The sequence below is a fragment of the Mustela nivalis genome (assembly GCF_964662115.1).
Source record: "Mustela nivalis genome assembly, chromosome: 2".
Lineage (NCBI taxonomy): Eukaryota > Metazoa > Chordata > Mammalia > Carnivora > Mustelidae > Mustela > Mustela nivalis.
This window is the reverse complement of record NC_139021.1, coordinates 149,924,211-149,941,555: the sequence shown is the minus strand read 5'-3', so window position 1 is coordinate 149,941,555 and position 17,345 is coordinate 149,924,211. Positions and strand designations below refer to the sequence as shown.

At 41.9% G+C, this 17,345-nt stretch overlaps 1 protein-coding gene across 1 annotated transcript in view; it reads right to left on the bottom strand.

The window, feature by feature from the left end:
* Nucleotides 1-3,090: 3,090 nt before the first annotated feature.
* ZNF239 (zinc finger protein 239) overlaps nt 3,091-17,345 on the bottom strand; it is a 103,895-nt gene continuing 89,640 nt past the window's right edge. Inside the window, exons 5-6 of the transcript XR_014309222.1 lie at nt 5,384-5,442; nt 3,091-3,229 (exon numbers count right to left, since the gene is read on the bottom strand). The gene's annotated coding sequence lies outside the window, so the exon portion shown is untranslated. The remainder of the gene's footprint in view (nt 3,230-5,383; nt 5,443-17,345) is intronic.

The following is a 17,345-nucleotide window of genomic DNA, read 5'->3' as shown; positions in this document are numbered from 1 at the left end:
TCAAAAAAGTAGTGCTTCAGAATGAAGACACCGTGAAGCCAGGTCCAAGAAGATATCTTCATGTTGTTCGTTAAGAGAGACTCAGCCAAACGGGCTCTCAAATCCCTTCAAGTCTGACAGTTCTCCATTATTCATCAATGATGCAATAATCTTTGATGGCTTCCCTGAATGAAAGACTAAGACCTTGGCCTGATTATGAACCTCCCTCTGGTTTTAGGAGTCATCACAGGTACCCACTATGCTTTTTTCCAGAGATGGGAACCAGCATGGTCACATGTAGACCCTCTTTCACAGTGAGGGCTGGAATTGCTCATACTGGTACCACAGATCCAGGCCTTTTCCGCAAATGTCCATCTCACCAACTGGAAAATGTTTGCCCACACCTGGTCTTCTTGGACCACCTCAGCTATAGGGTCTTAGGGGCCTCCATTCTTTTCACCTCTGTGTCCACAAAAGGTATCTCACCTACACTCTGAAATCTAAAGAGACATGTTTGTTTGTTTGATGGTTTGATTGTTGGAAGTACCTACAGAGAGATGCACCTTTAATGTTTTGGGGTTAAAAACAATTGAATTCACCACAAGTGAAGATCGCCCCAAGATGTACCCTCTCACAGAGACTGACTTGCCTTTTTATTCCCTGTTATTTATGTAAATAGATTATCACAAATTTAATTCCTTTCAATAAATATTTTTAAGATTCAGATGCAGGCTCCTCTGTGGAAGCCACTCATCCATAACAAATGGTACCGAAGTTTGTATTGTCTGGAGTCTATTAAAATTATCCAGTTAATACCCCCTTGAAAGAACACTTTACCCATTAAGCTTTGCCCTCCCCCACAACCCACCTTAGCATCTTCTCCAGGAGAGTGCTAATGGGTAGGCAGGATCCCTGAGGCTCAGAGAAGGCTTTTATTCAAAGCCATAGTACCTGTCAGCAATGAAGATTACAGTAGTTTACATGCATTGCACCTTCACTGTGGTTTGCACTGCTTCTGAATACTCAATTTCATTTAACATCATAGCAATCCAGCAGTAGATGTTACTACCATCACCATTTATTGGAAAGGAACTGAAGTGCAGAGTCACAGACACCTACAGATGGCACACTGAAACACTCTGGTTCTGTGGTATGCACTCTTAAGTGCTGCACTCTTAAACCCAAAAGAGAGAGATCTTCTAGACTGGCTCACAAGCCCCTTTTCTGGCTTCCTTTCCCATTGAGAGAAGGAAAGAATGAAGTAAAAGAGCAAATTGAACTGTCCAGCAGCACAAAGAGCCTGTCCAAATGTAATGTTTCTCCTTTAGGTCAGGTGCTCTAGTAGGCAGAGATTGAGGGATGAGATAACCCAAGGGGAATGAAGGCTAGTTCAGCAGTCACAACCTCATCTGAAGAATTTTCCTGACCAATACAGAAAAATACACCTTTGTGAAAGAGGTCAGTTGTATGGTAGTTAGAAATGTGGTCACTTCGTAGTATATGCAGATATTGAATTATGTCTACACCTGACATGAATACAATGTTATATGCCAATTTTATGTTAATAAAAAAAAGAGAAATGTACTTTGAAGCAGCACCAGTGCTTCAAGTAGTAAGTCATCACCCCAGAAGGCGGGCCCCTTGGGTTATTTGCTGTCATTTCAGGGATTACTTCACAGTTATTTCAAACAGCACTTCATATTAAGAAGTGAAAGAGGAATTATGGCACCTCTCTGAGCTTAATAGATACTTGCTTGAATTAGGTTTGTTTTTGTTTTTGTTTTTGTGGGGGGTTTTTTTGGCCTAGCAAAAGACTGCTTGTGGATTGGGTGATACTGGGCAGTCCCTTTGACCATCTCCTCATCAGGGTGAGCAAGAAAAAAGCCGTGGCTTGGACATTAGTGAACTAGTTCTGTTTTCATTCGGAGTTGTAAGCTTTTAGCTTGATTAGAAACTATGTACAGAAGATGCCTGTATACAAAACTATGTACAAAACTATGTACATTTAGATGCCTTCATTTCTGTGGGGGCTCAGGAGAGTCAGAAAACTTCACTTGGACCACATGTGGTGCTTTTCAACTCTTTAAAAAGCAATTACTATATATATATACAGTTTTTGAATGATGAACTATTTCATCCCAGGAGAATCAATGGTAAGTATTAAAGTTTGGGGATCAGAGAAGTAACAAAACGTATGATCATTTACATACATTTTTTGAAAGAATATTGCTTGCTGTGATACAAGATTGGATGAGTAGTTGTATCTTGATCCAGTTTTGAGGCCCTGGCTAGAAGGTGGTTAGTTCTTCTGGAATGACCCATTACGTCCACACCACCAAACATCTCCCTTATCTGAATTGTATACTCTGGACCACCATACACCCATTCTGATTATGCCAGGGTCAAGGATCAGGTATCCTGGGATAGCCCTGAGAACCTAGAGCCTGGTGAAATTATTCCAATTAGCCAATCCTAAACCTGTTTGCCTCATCTAACCCTTTCTTTCCCGCAAAGACCAGAATAAAGGTGCTTGCCCACAGTTACCCATCGCTCTGCCTTTTGACCAAACTGGTGCTTCCACTGAGTGGCGTTGGGTGACCTGATGTGTTCTCTGAGAGCTGTTGAGTACAGAAAACTCAAACCATTTTCTTTCTCTTGATCAGTGCCTGACCTCACCACACCTCACCCAAGGTACTATGGTGAAAACGACTCCTGCCCACTTCAACTTCTCTTTCAAAACCATCATGGTTGGGTGTGTGGGAGGGAGCTTGCACCGAGGTCCCTGTGTCAGCCCCACAACTCCCCTGAATACTAACCCGTTATTAGGGAGCAGTCTCTCCTGCCTCCAATTCTTCACAGCAGACTTTGTGCTCCCCAAAGGCAAATGAGAAAGGAGCCAGTGTTGCCAAGTGATTCCTGAGCCTCACTACATATGGGGAAGAGGTGATAGGACAGAAGTGTGAGCAGAGGCCATGTGGATTCCAGTCCCCCTTCTGAGAGCTGAATATATGCTAAGCATTTTTATTATCTATGCTTTTCTCAGAAGGTTTTTTTTTTCTCACTTTTTTTCACTTGAGAGTTATTAAGCTGCAATGGTGTCCTGCTAACATGTACATTTTGACTACTTTATTTATAAAACAACAACAACAACAACAAACAAACCCAGATGTTATCTTACAAAACTGGAACAACTTTGAGATTTTTATCTTCATAATAGGAGTTCATAATGTTGAATTTCAAGGTTTTTGACCTATAACAGAAAAAAAAATGGGGGACAGCAGTTGAGTAAAGTGGTTTGGTATATGGGTGGCAATGAGAGAGAGAGAGAGAAAAAAAAACAGTGGATAAGTCTCATTCTCTGTACAAGAAAGAAAAAAACAAAAATTACCTGTATCACAGTATCAAATCAAGAATCACTAAAATGTGCTAAATAAACTCTTGCTCTTCTCAGGGCATACCAAAAGGGGGGCCACATGGAGTACTATAAAGAAACCAGGGTCAGTGGCTTCACGCTGTGGCAGCCGGGTTAAGCTGAAGGATATTGCCCAGAATTCCCTTCCCTGTGTGTTTACATTTGGGGGGGGGGGCTCCCAAGAGAGATCCTTGTGTGAGGTTTCAGGGAGCAGAATGGGCTGTTCCTTATCATCATCGGCGGGTGGCAAAAGCCAGCCTTATAGCTGCTATATCTACCTCCCCTATATTCTCCTTTAACTTCCCCAACTCCTGGGCCAGGAGTGTGTTTAGCTCAGGAAGGTCTTCTACCAGATGCCCACACTACCAAGGTAGAGGCAAGAACAGGGAGAGCTAAGGCGAATTTTAGCTTGATCTCTGACTTGAATTCCAGCTGTTCTGGCTGTCCCCGGCTTTATATCCATCTTCCCTTCTTTTTTTTTTTTTTTTTTTTTAAGATTTCATTTATTTGAATAAATAAACAAAGAGCAGAGAGCTTGACACAGGGCTCAATCCCAGGACCCCAAGATCATGACCCAAGCCCAAGGCAGAGACTTAACCCACTGAGCCACCCAGGTGCCCCTCCACCTTCCCTTTTATTTATTTATTTTTTTAAAAGATTTTATTGGGCGCCTGGGTGGCTCAGTGGGTTAGGCCGCTGCCTTCGGCTCAGGTCATGATCTCAGGGTCCTGGGATCGAGTCCCGCATCGGGCTCTCTGCTCAGCAGGAGCTGCTTCCTCCTCTCTCTCTCTGCCCGCCTCTCTGCCTACTTGTGGTCTCTGTCTGTCAAATAAATAAATAAAATCTTAAAAAAAAAAGATTTTATTTATTTATTTGACAGAAACTACAAGTAGGCAGAGAGGCAGGCAGAGGGAGAGGAGGAAGCAGGCTCCCTGCTGAGCAGAGAGCCCAATGTGGGACTCAATCCCAGGACCCCAGGATCATGACCTGAGCCAAAGGCAGAGGCTTTAACCCACTGAGCCACCCAGGCGCCCCTCCATCTTCCCTTTTAGACAGAGACTGCTTAACCAGCTCCCACAGTGGCATAAGGCTCAAATTCCTGTAACAAATTATACATACACATTACCTGGTGGTACTTTTCCTCTCTTTGAATCTTTTTTTTTTTTTTAAGATTTTATTTATTTATTTGACAGACAGAGATCACAAATAGGCACAGAGGCAGGCAGAGAGAGAGAGAGAGAGAGAGAGAGAGAGGGAAGCAGGCTTCCTGCGGAGCAGAGAGCCCGATGCGGGGCTCGATCCCAGGACCCTGAGATCATGACCCGAGCCGAAGGCAGCAGCCCAAACCACTGAGCCACCCAGGCACCCCCTCTCTTTGAATCTTGATAAATATGGAAGGCCACTCAAAATTTTTAGTTGTGCTTATACAATAAATGCCTACTTAATGACATGGCTGAGTTCTCAGTGCCCTCCTGCTTCATATACTGAGAGAAATAAATCACCTGATCTAACAAGCAGTTAACTCTGCTGCTTTCCTGACATGCTTTCCCGGCATGCCCAGCACAGTGCCTGACACAGAGCTCAGTCTCATGACCCTGAGATCATGACCTGAGCCAAAATCGAGAGTTAGACACTTAACCAATTGAACCTCCTAGGAGCCCCTAGCAGAAATCCTTTTTTTTTTTTTTTTTAAAGAGTGGTCTTGGGGTTTCGGGTGGCTCAGTGGGTTAAAGCTTCTGCCTTTGGCTCAGATCATGATCCCAGGGTCCTAGGTTTGAGCCCCACACCAGGCTTTCTGCTCAGCAGGAAGTCTGCTTCCTCCTCTCTCTCTGCCTGCCTCTCTGCCTACCTGTGATCTCTGTCTGTCAAATAAATAAATAAAATCTTTTTTAAAAAAAAAGTGTTTTTTGTATACATTTTCCTAAAATTATGTATTTACATCAAATGTGCAATATATATCAACATACATGAAGAATTTCTATAAAAACATACCTAAAAGTGTTAACAAGGTTTCCTTCATGCTCCCACTCTTCTGAATATTGGGATAACCACTTAAAAAAAACAAAAGGCTACTGAGTAAATCTGAATATTAAATTGGCTTTATTAAGTGATTCATGAATCAAGCAGTATCTCATCGAGCAAAGAGTTACTCCAAGGAGTTTTACAAAACAGAAGGCTGTTATAAAAAGGAGGGTTAGGCAAGGAAGTCATTGGCAAAGGAAAATTGAAGGTTCATTGGAAGAAAATAAGAGTTCAGGGTGACAGTGGCTTTTCATTGGCTGAGCTGCAGCATTTTGCCATTGTTTGGGTTTGTTGCTGGGCAGAGGAACATTTTCCTTCTTCTTGGGAGGGTAGTAAAGTAGTGACATCTTCCAGTCGGGATAGGAAGGGATAACTGTTTGGGATAACTATTTGAGATAACTGTCTAGTGGTGGTAGGGGATGAGAGCTTTCTCTAGAAGTCTTCCCAACTCAAATTTTAGTTCAGGTTTCCTCTATTAATTTTCACATTTCTCCCGTTTGGGCAAGATCTGTCTCTAAAAGCATCACTGATCAAGAGTTACATTTCCCAAATTCAGTAGCCTTTGTTTCTTGGTGCCAAAAAGGACCTTTCCTGGGGCGCCTGGGTGGCTCAGTGGGTTAAAGCCTCTGCCTTCGGCTCAGGTCATGATCCCAGGGTCCTGGGATTGAGCCCCGCATCGGGCTCTCTGCTCAGCAGGGAGCCTGCTTCCTCCTCTCTCTCTACCTGCTTCTCTACCTACTTGTGATCTCTCTCTGTCAAATAAATAAATAAAATTTTTTCTTTTTTTTTTTTTTTTAAAGATTTTATTTATTTATTTGACAGAGAGAAATCATAAGTAGACAGAGAGGCAGGCAGAGAGAGAGAGAGAGGGAAGCAGGCTCCCCGCTGAGCAGAGAGCCTGATGCGGGACTTGATCCCAGGACTCTGAGATCATGACCTGAGCCGAAGGCAGCGGCTTAACCCACTGAGCCACCCAGGCGCCCCAAATAAAATCTTAAAAAAAAAAAAAAAAAAAAGGACCTTTCCTGTGGATTGTTTCCTATGTCAGAGGGAAAATTCATGAACCAAAAAAAAAAAAAAAAAAACCAAAAAAAAAAACCCTCAAGGCCACCTTTCAGTTACCAAAAAAAGTAGTAGGGAGAACTCTCAGGTGTTTTTTAATCAAAGTCTATATTTTATCAAGGTCACAAGCATTGGAAATCATCTCTAAATTCTGAGCAAGGATCACACTCCAAACTTAGAGGCTTCATTGTAGTGACTTTACTTGTAGGTCATCTGGGTACCCTTCTGAAACAAGTTGTCTCTTTCTGCTTTTACAGGTTTTAACTGCCCAATATAAGTGTTAATTTCATCGACTACCACCAGAATCTGAGGAACAATCTCTCATCAGAGAGAAAGTTCTTATGCTTCCTCAATGACCACTTGATAAGAACAAGGAATAAAATATTAAAGACTATGAGTCATTTGCCTTGTTATTCTTTTTTTTTTTTAAGATTTTATTTATTTATTTGACAGACAGAGATCACAAGTAGGCAGAGAGAGAGGAGAAAGCAGACTCCCTGCTGAGCAGAGAGCCCGATGCGGGACTGGATCCCAGGACACTGGAATCATGACCTGAGCCAAAGGCAGAGGCTTTAACCCACTGAGCCACCCAGGCGCCCCTGCCTTGTTATTCTTAATGCCTATGACTAGTCAACCTATATATATAAATATGTATATATATATATATACACACACACACGCTTCCATATATATGCTCTTAGAAAAGAACAGTGAGGAGTGTCTGGGTGGCTTGGTCATGGAGTTTCTGCCTTAGGCTTGGGTCATGAACCCAGGGTCCTGAGCTAGAGTGCCACATCGGGCTCCCTGCTCAGCGGGGAGCCTGTTTCTCCCTCTCCCACTTCTGCTGCTTGTGTTCCCTTTCTCACTGTCTCTCGCTGTCAAGTAAAAAAATAAATCTTTTTTTTTTTTTTTGAAAGATTTTATTTATTTATTTGACAGAGAGGGACACAGCGAGAGAGGGAACACAAGCGGGGGTAGTGGGAGAGGGAGAAGCGGCTTCCCCCCTGAGGAGGGAGCCTGATGCAGGGCTTGATCCCATGATCCTGGGATCTTGACCTGAGCCAAAGGCAGACGCTTAATGAGCCACCCAGGCACCCCAATAAATAAAATCTTAAAAAAAAAAAATAACAGTTATACAGAAAACTAAAATTACAGATGTGGCACCTGGGTGGCTCAGTTGTTAAGCATCTGCCTTCGCCTCAGGTCATGATCCCAGGCTCCTGGGATTGAGGCAAACATAAATCTCCTTGCTCAGCGGGGATCCTGCTTCTCCCACTCCTACTCCCCCTGCTTGTGTTCCCTCCCTCGCTGTCTTTCACTGTCAAATAAATAAAATCTAAAAAAAAAAAAAAAAAAAAAAGCTAAAATTACAGATACCAAAAGATAATATGTTAGTTGTTATTGGAATGTATTTATTCTCTCTCTCCCTCTCTCTCTCTAAGTAATCTTTAGATCTAACATGGGGTTAGAACTCACTACTCTGAGATTAAGGGTCCCATGCTCTACTGACTGAGCCAGCCAGGAGCCGTTGGAATGTATTTATTTTTGCATTTTGCATTTGTTTTTATTTAAGATTTATTTATTTTAGAGAGAGAACACTAGCAGGAGCAGCAGCAGAGGGAGAGGGAGAGAATTCTCAAGCAGACGCTATGCTGAGCATACAGTCTGATGAGGCCTCAATCCCAGGACGCTGAGATCAGGACCTGAGCTAAAATCAAGAGTTGGATGCTCAACTGACTGAACCATCCAGCTGCCCCTATTCTTGCACTTGCTAACAGACTAGATAATGGGGCACCTGTGTGGCTTAGTGGGTTAAGCCTCTGCCTTCAGCTCAGGTCATGATCTCAGGGTCCTGGGATTGAGCCCCGCATCAGGCTCCCTGCTCAGCTGGGAACCTGCTTCCCTCTCTCTCTCTGCCTGCCTCTCTGTCTACTTGTGATCTGTCAAATTTTTTAAAAAAGAAAAAAAAAACCAGACTAGATAATGTTCTGGACATTGTTCCAACCCAAATTATAAAGATACCATGCAGATGTGACTCAGAGAAACACAGATCATTGCCCAAATGCCATCCTTTTCCTCACCTAACACCCCAGTTCCACCTTCTCCCTGGTACCTTCCTCTAGATATTAACTTCCTTCCCCACCCCCTCAAAAGTGGACACCTTAAGTAGTTTTAGGAGGTTTCAGACTGCAGGAAGATGAAGAGATATGCTTCCACAAAGTATTTTATCTTCCTATTTAATAACAATAAGAATATAAAAATAATTTTGGAATTGCCTATGGAAAATTTCGATTCTATTTCTGCTGCTACTACTACTACTCACAAGCCTGGGGGGTATCTATCTGTCCAGTGCTGTGAAACAAGAACTTGATGTGATCACTATTTCTCATAGTAACCTGAGAGATGGGATAGTTTTATCTTTACAGGTCAGGGATGTGTCTAAGATGTGAAAATGTGTTAAGGAAACCTAACTCAGAATTAGGAAGTCATGAAGGGAGGACTCACACACACCACTCCTCACAGCTTGAAAAATCCAGCAGGAGGAAAATTTCCTCTCAGTTCAGTAACCAGTGAAAGGCCACCACTGCTTTGCCTGCAGCCAATGAATTCCTCCAACGGTCTTTTGTTTAATAAACCCCCTCCCAACTTCCTTCTTTCCTCTATAAAGTATGTTCTTCTCCACTGTTCTCTGTACTTGCCTGTGGTTTGCCATAGTGTGCTTGTCCCACATTGCCATTCTTCTTCCATTCCCGAATAAACTTGCTTTTACTGGCCAAATTCCTTATCTTTCTCTTTTAACAGACTGACAGTGGTTATCCTGAATTTACTTATTTACTTTTTTTTTTTTTTAGGATTTTATTTACTTATATTACAGTGAGAGTGAGAGTGAGAGCATGAGCAGGGAGGAGGAGGCAGAGGGAGAGGGAGAAACAGACTCTGTGCTGAGCAGGGAGCCCAATGCTGGACTCAATCCAGAACCTTGGAATTGTGACCTGAGCCAAAGGTGGAGGCTTGAGTGATTGAGCCACCCACGCACCCATGGTTATCCTGAATTTAAACCAGTCTAACAAAACCCAAGTCTATGTTCTTCTTAAACTCTCTAGTAAATTGTACCTGGACATAGCCAGATCTCACTTTGAAGGGTTCCCTTATGCACAAATTACACTCACCGTAGTTTAGTTGCATAACAGTTCCTCAAAAACAGTGCAAATTTTAGTTACAACACTGTATCAACTGTAATTGCATAAAGTATAAACTTCACTCCTAGTTCTTCAGACCACAGATCACTATACAAATAAAGGATGTGTATCGTGGTAAGTGACAAGTCATGTAAACTCTCTGAAAGTCTGCCAGTGGTCACTTTGAGTCTGTTGCTTAGCTCTCATATGGACAGAAAAGCATGTGATTGGGTCATCTTGTCTTCCAAAATAAACCCATGGGACATTTAGGGGAAAAAAAAGGATGATCAAAAGAGGGAACTGATCAACAAGGACAAAAGTGCAGCAAATAAATGAAAAGTGTTAATGCTGGGAGTGAAATTGGAACTGAGCGTAAGTGGAGTTATATCCAAAAGAGCTGACGGGGAATGTTGATCATTGCTGTTGTCCAAGAGACTCCAGATCTGCAGCCAGAGGAACTTGTCCAAGGAGAACTTAACATAGGAAAAGTGTTTATGATGAAAAGGTTAAAGATGTCCTAAAAGAGATGATGCTGGCAAAACAACTTTATGCTGGGGATTTTTGAAGATTTTTTTTTTTAAGATTTTATTTATTTATTTGACAGAGAGAGATGACAAGTAGGCAGAGAGGCAGGCAGAGAGAGAAAGGAGGAAGCAGGCTCCCTACTGAGCAGAGAAGCCCAATGTGGGACTCGATCCCAGGACCCTGAGATCATGACCTGAGCTGAAGGCAGTGGCTTAACCCACTGAGCCACCCAGGCGCCCCTGAAGATATTTCTTAACATTGAAAGTGTGAATAATAAAATGTTGGAAGGTGATCCAAATTTATAAAGGAGTATGAAAATTGAGAGAAAAATTGAAAAGATGCTCTTTCTGTCATACACTATGCAATGAAAATAAGAGGCAAGCATTGTTTAGACTATTCTCAGTTGGGTTTTACAAATAAAACACTGTAATTCTCAATGTTTCTAATAAGTTACAGAGTACAAAAATAAATATTCGTTTTAATGTTGTTTTCATCTTCCAATACACTTAGAGCATTTTTAATGTTTTGGCAAAAATTTCAAAGATTACAGAAATAATATTTTTTCCCCATAGACCCATAAGATTGCTTTGCATAGTTTCAACTTGCATGGTCACTTTGACGGTTTCACACTACTGTACAGAGTGAGGGACACACAAGCACACACACACACACACAGCAAAGAATCAGTCTGGCTTAAGAGGATCACTAGAATGGGTCCCAAGCATTCTGGGTTTCTGTGCAAGAATTTACTGTTTGGGTGACTTTGGAAAAGTCATTTAACTTCCTGGGCTGAATCTCCTCAACCCTGAAATAAGGGGTTTTAACAATGACTTTTCTGTTCTGGCCAGTCCGAGTCCTGCTAATTGACAACCAACAAGTTAATATTGCTAAGGACCTTCCTATTACCTTCTGAGAGGGTAGCCTGAGTCAGTCTACAATGCAGTCATGAATGTTGAATCTACAAATAAATCTACTGAAATCTGTAAATGCAATGAAAAGCATTTTGGCATTTCCTGAAAATGTGAACTATAAAGTCTTCATTTTCTATTAGGATGTTGGCTTACTTAGAGTCACAAAGTTGGTTTTAATTCGTCTTCACCATAACTGACAGAGGCCTCCATTTCTGTGGCTGAGCTCCTGTGAGCATGACCCTTCTGGTTCTGAATGTATTCAGGCAACTGTGCCCTTTAAATGTGGCTTTATGTTTATAAAATCTGAGAGGATGTCAACAACCCAACTTTTATATGGAAGGTCTTCTTAAGGATTAAGAAATGCAATTACCTACTCATTTTGTTTTATTTTTATTTTTTTGAAGATTTTATTTTTAAATAATCTCCACACCCAACGTGGGGCTTGAATTTACAACCCAAGGGGGCAACTGGGGGGCTCAGTGGATTAAGCCTCTGCCTTCAGCTCAGGTCATGATCTCAGGGTTCTGGGATCGAGCCCCACATTGGGCTCTCTGCTCAGCAGAGAGCCTGCTTCCTCCTCTCTGCCTGCCTCTCTGCCTACTTGTGATTGCTGTCTGTCAAATAAATAAAATCTTAAAAAAAAAAAAAAGAATTTACAACCCTCAGAGATGGAGAGTCACATGTTCTACCTACTGAGTAAACCAGGCGCCCCATAAAGTACACCTTTATTTTTTGTTTTCTTTTTTTGTTTGTGTGGGTTTGTCTTTTTTTTTTTTTTAAGTCATCTATCTGCCCAATGTGGGGTTTGAACTCCTGACCTCAAGATCAAGAGTCACATGCTCTACTGACTTGAGCTAGCCAGCTGCCAGCTCTACTCATTTTAAAGCAGTTTACTTAAAAAAAAAAAAAGTTAGCTTTCATTTACTTATCTATTCAATACTACTTGAGTCCATCCTTCAGGCAGGAGACCATCCCAGCTGTTCTGGATACTCAGAGACTAAGCTAAACTTGGTGCCCGCCCTTGATTACTGGTGAGCAAAAAGATATTTAAACCTTGTTAAATAAAACAGGATAATTCATTTAAAAACACATTAACACCTATAGAAAAAGCATTTCTGGCCATCATCAAAAATTTAATGAGAACTTATTTGAGACCTGTGCTTTATGGTATGGAAGACAAAGAGAATTAAATTGTTACATCTTTGCATTTAGAGAGCTTACCACCAAGCCAAGGGATTTTCGTTCTTTTCTGAAAAGGCAAAATTTATTTCTTATCAGTGTTTCTTATACATTATGCCTTTTCAGAAAAGAATAAAAATTCTCAGGAGCCACGTTAACTAAAAAGACTTTGAGAATAGAAAAACTGAATCACATAGTAATAAGATACAATGATTACTATAAAAACAACTCTAGGGGTGTCTGGGTGGCTCGGCCAGTTAAGTGCCCATTGAGCTCAGGTCATGATTTCAGGGTCATGAGATCGAGCCCTGTGTCTAGCTCCATGCTGGGCACAGAGCCTGCTTAAGATTTTTTCCCTCCCTCTCTACATCTCCCCCCCTACCCTAGCTTTGTTCACACTCTCTCTCAAAAAACAAACTTAAAATAAAAATGAAAAAACTCTAATCTTTATCTAAAATATATATTGAGATGCTGATAGGAAACGTAAAGTATACTAAGAACTGTGAATAAAAGCAAATCACAGTTAAGACCTAGAGCGAAAGTCAAGGGCAAAACTTGATGATGCCTCGTTTAGCTCCTTCACCTTTCTTTCTGTACCTGAGATGTCAAATCTCTGTGCTCTTCACAAATGAGACTTTATAAAAATTGCTTTCAAATCCTATTCATTGGATCACAGTGATTTCTGTGTTAAACAATCCATTTTGGAATAAACTTTCACGGGGTGACAACTGGAGTTAGAGGAAGTCTCTTGGGCCTCCCTTTGAGAAATATTACACCCACAGAGTCAAAGTAGATAGCTAACAATTAGCCTGCCCTGCTCTCTGTATTCAAGTGAAACTCCCTAAAGGAATCCAAAGCTTATTCTGAGTATTTCTAACTGGCAAGACTTAGGTAACAGGTTCTAGCCCTCCAGGCAGTGTGAAGAAAGCCAGTGACTTAGAGCAGAGACAGAGCCACAAGAGACGGCCCTTTCAAAGTGACAGTTGAAGATAGTAGCATTTTAGTTCCTCCCTTCTTAGCCTAAAGCTGCACTGTGTGATAAGGGGGCCATTTACCCACACAGCGCGGTTGAGCACTTGAAATGTGGCTAGTGGGACAGAGGACCTGACTTTTTAATATTCTTTTATTATTTTTTAAGATTTTATTTATTTGACAGAGATCCCAAGTAGGCAGAGAAGCAGGCAGAGATAGAAGAGGAAGCAGGATTGCCGCTGAGCAGAGAGCCAGATGGGAGGCTGGATCCCAGGATGCAGGATCATGACCTGAGTTCAGCTCAGCAGAGGCCTTAATCCACTGAGCCACCCAGGCACCCCTGGGTTTTACTTTTTAAAAGTAATCTCTACACCCAACGTGAGGCTCAAATTTATGACCCCAAGATCAAGAGTTACATACTCTACTGACTTGGCCGGCCAGGCGCCCCTGACTTTTTAAAAAAATTAATTTGTTTACTTACGGGGGGCGGGGGTGATAGGGCAAGGAGCAGAGGGAGAGAGAATCCCAAGCTGACTCTGAATTCAGTGCAGTGCTCAGTGCAGAGCCCAATGTGTGGCTCATTCTCAAAACCTTTAATCTCACCACCCTAAGATCATGATCTAGGCTGAAATTAAGAGTAGGACACTTAACTGAATGAGCCATCACCCAGGCACCCCTGACTTTTCATTTCAATTATAAAATACACACCATAAAGTTGACCGTCTTAACCATTTTCTAAAATCAGTAGTATTGGGGCATCTGGGTGGCTCAGCTGGTTGGCATTTGCCTTCAGCTCACCTCGTGGTCCCAGGGTCCTGGGATGGAGGCCTGTGTCAGCCTGTGTCAGCCTGTGTCAGGCTCTCTGCTAAGCAGGAGCCTGCTTAGAACTCTCCTTGCTGCTCCCCCTGCTTGTACTCTTAAATAAATAAAATCTTTTGAAAAAGTCTTTAAAAGGGGCACCTGGGTGGCTCAGTGGGTTAAAGCCTCTGCTTTCAGCTCAGATTATAGTCTCAGGGTCCTGGGACTGAGTCTTGCATCAAGCCCTGCATCAGGCTCTCTGCTCAGCAGGGAGCCTGCTTCTTCCCTCTCTCTCTGCTTGCCTTGCTTGCCTCTCTGCCTACTTGTGATCTCTGTCTGTCAAATAAACAAAATCTCTTAAAAATAAATAAAAAGCCTTAAAAAAATCAGTAATGTTAAGTACATTCAGTGTTGTGCAAGCAAGCTCCATAGTCTTTTTGTCTTGAAAGCCTGAAACTCTATACATAGTAAATAATTCCCCATTTCCTGCCTCCCCACAGTCCCTGGCAACATCACCATTCTTCTTTCTGGTGCTATGATACTGAGTACTTTTGATACCTCATCTATGTGGAACTATGCTATATTTGTCTTTTTGAGACTGGCTTCTTTCATGCAGCGTGATGTCCTCGTTTCATCCATGTAGTAGCATGTCTTAAATTTCCTTCTTCTCCTTCTCCTCCTCCTCCTCCTCCTTCTTCTTCTTCTTTTTTTTTTTTAAGAGAGAGCATAGCAGGGAGGGGGCAAAGGGAGGAAGAGAGAGGGAATCTGCTGAGCTTCAGATGTGGGATTCAATCTCAGGACGGAGATCATGACCTGAGCCAAATATTGAGAGTTGGGACGCTTAACTGACTGAGCCACCCAGGCACCCCAGAATGTCCTTCTCTTTTAGGGCTGTTATGCATCTATCAATGAATTGGGTTGCTTCCACCTTTTGACCGTTGTCAAAAATGCTGCTATGTACAAATAGCTTTTAGATTTTGCTTTCAATTATTTTGAGTATATCCAGAAATGTAATAGCTGGATTACATGGTAATTCTTTTTTAATTTTTTTAGTATTTGCCGTACTGTTTTCCATACTGGCTGTACCATTTTGCATTCCTGTTGGCAACACACAAGAATTCCAATTTCTTCGCATGTTTGCCTTAATTTAAATTTAAATACTGATAATTCAGTTACTGGAAAACTTTTAACTATGTTTGGAACAACATGGATATGTGAATCTACTTTTTTAACTGCAAGTTTTACAAAATATAAATAATATTCCCAACACAAATTTAACATCTGTATTCAGATGTGTTGTTCAGTAGAAAATACACACCAGGTTTCAAAGATTTAATCCAGTATAAAATAATAAAAAGTGTCTCATTGATAATTTTATATACTGATTACATGTGAAATAATATTTTGGGAGTGTTGAAACAAACAAAAACATAAAATTAATTTAACTTATTTCTTCCTACTTTTGTAAATGTGGCTCCTAGAAAAATTTTAAATTACTTATAGGGCTTACATTCTACTTCTATTGGATAGTACTACTGTAGAGGTAGCCTCCACTTTAACATAGTGAAAATCACCAGATTCCAAAAGATAAACTCTTCCCGGGGTCCCAATTGTTTTTTTTTTAAAAAAAAGAAATTAAAAAAAAAATAAAAATAAAAAAAAGTAAAAAAGAAATTTTTTTATAAAGACCCTGAGACCACCCCCCCACCCCCCCCCCCCCCCCCCCCGCCAAAATCAGGCTCTCTGCGCAGTGGGGGAGCCTGCTTCCCCCTCTCTCTCTGGTTGCTTCCCTGCCTACTTGTGATCTCTGTCTCTGTCAAATAAATAAATAAAATCTTTCTAAACAATAAATAAATTAAAAAAAAAAGATTTTATTTATTTGAGAGAGAGAGAGACGGAGAACACAGAGGGACCGGGAGAGGGAGAAGCAGACTCCCCAATGAGCAGGGAGCCTGACAGAGGGAGATCATCCCAAGAACTGGAAATCATAATCTGAGCTGAAGGCAGACACTTAAGCACAACACAGCCAACCAGGAAGCCCCCCTCCCACCCCGCCCACCCTCACCAGTTGCTTTAATGTTTGCATCATCTGCCCTTAATATCTTAATACATCTATCTTTCTTTTACTGCAGGAGGATTCCCTGAATGAAAGCACCCCCCCCCTTTTTAAGATTTACTTATGAGAGAGAGAGAGAGTGCGAGCGCGCGCACCCAAGCGAGCATGAGGTGGGGAGGGGTAAAGGGATAGGGGGAGAGGAATTTTAGCAGACTCTGTGCTGAGCAAGGGGCTTGATATCAGGAGCCTGAGATACAGACAGGAGCCAAAACCAAGAGTCTCTTGCTTAACCAACTGTGCTACACAGGCCCATCCTGAATGACACTTTCTATTCACTGTTACCACAAAAAGCCAGGCCGTTATACCCATTTCCCTAGCCAGTATCTGGTGTTCAGTTTTGGTATCCTATTTTTTATGTTTTGTTGGTCTATCAGAACCTATGCCTTCCATTGCAGAGTCCTCCTTTTGTGGTGGGGGGTGGGTGGGGGTGAGTGGAGGGTGGGTGGGGTGGGTTAGGGAGAGAAGGGGGGTGGGGAGGTGGGCGGTGGTGCTGGCAGATGCATAACACCTCAGTAAGGAGAGCTCAGGTGGTATGTTAATGTGTTTACAGAAGAAAAGAGGCAGTCTCTTTCTTTAATTTGACAGTGCTGCCTGACAAAACTGTATGTTTTGTGTTTTTTACCACTTACAGCTTATTTCCACTCTGAAAGTAGTCATAAATCCTGGACTGACTGACTTCCATATGACAACAAAGTAGTGGGGCAGTACATGGATGAGATGTGGTCACTTTCAGTGACTGGGGGCTACATGACAGAGAGGTGTGTAGGGAGCCAGGAAGAAACCCTGTCATGCTGGGATGGGAAGAACCAAAAGCTAGATTTGAGACAGTAGAGTTGTGGTTGTGAATGTATTTACCTCTCATACCAGAGTCACTCAGGATATAATAGCCATCACTACCACTCCAGTGCAAACAAACAAACACCTCTTCCATGGAGGATAATTGTTCATATATTTTTTAAAAAGCTTTATTTATTTATGTAAGAGAGCGAGCAGGGGCACAGGGGTAGAACAGAGAGGGAGGGAGAGAAAGAATCCTCAAGCCAACTGCAGGCTTGCTCCTGAAATCATGACCTGAGCTGAAACCAAAGAGTTGGAAGCTCAATCAGATGCTTAACTGCATGAGCCACCCAGGTGCCCCAATTCACAATTTTTTTTGAATAAAATTTTTATTTTGGGATCATTTTAAATAT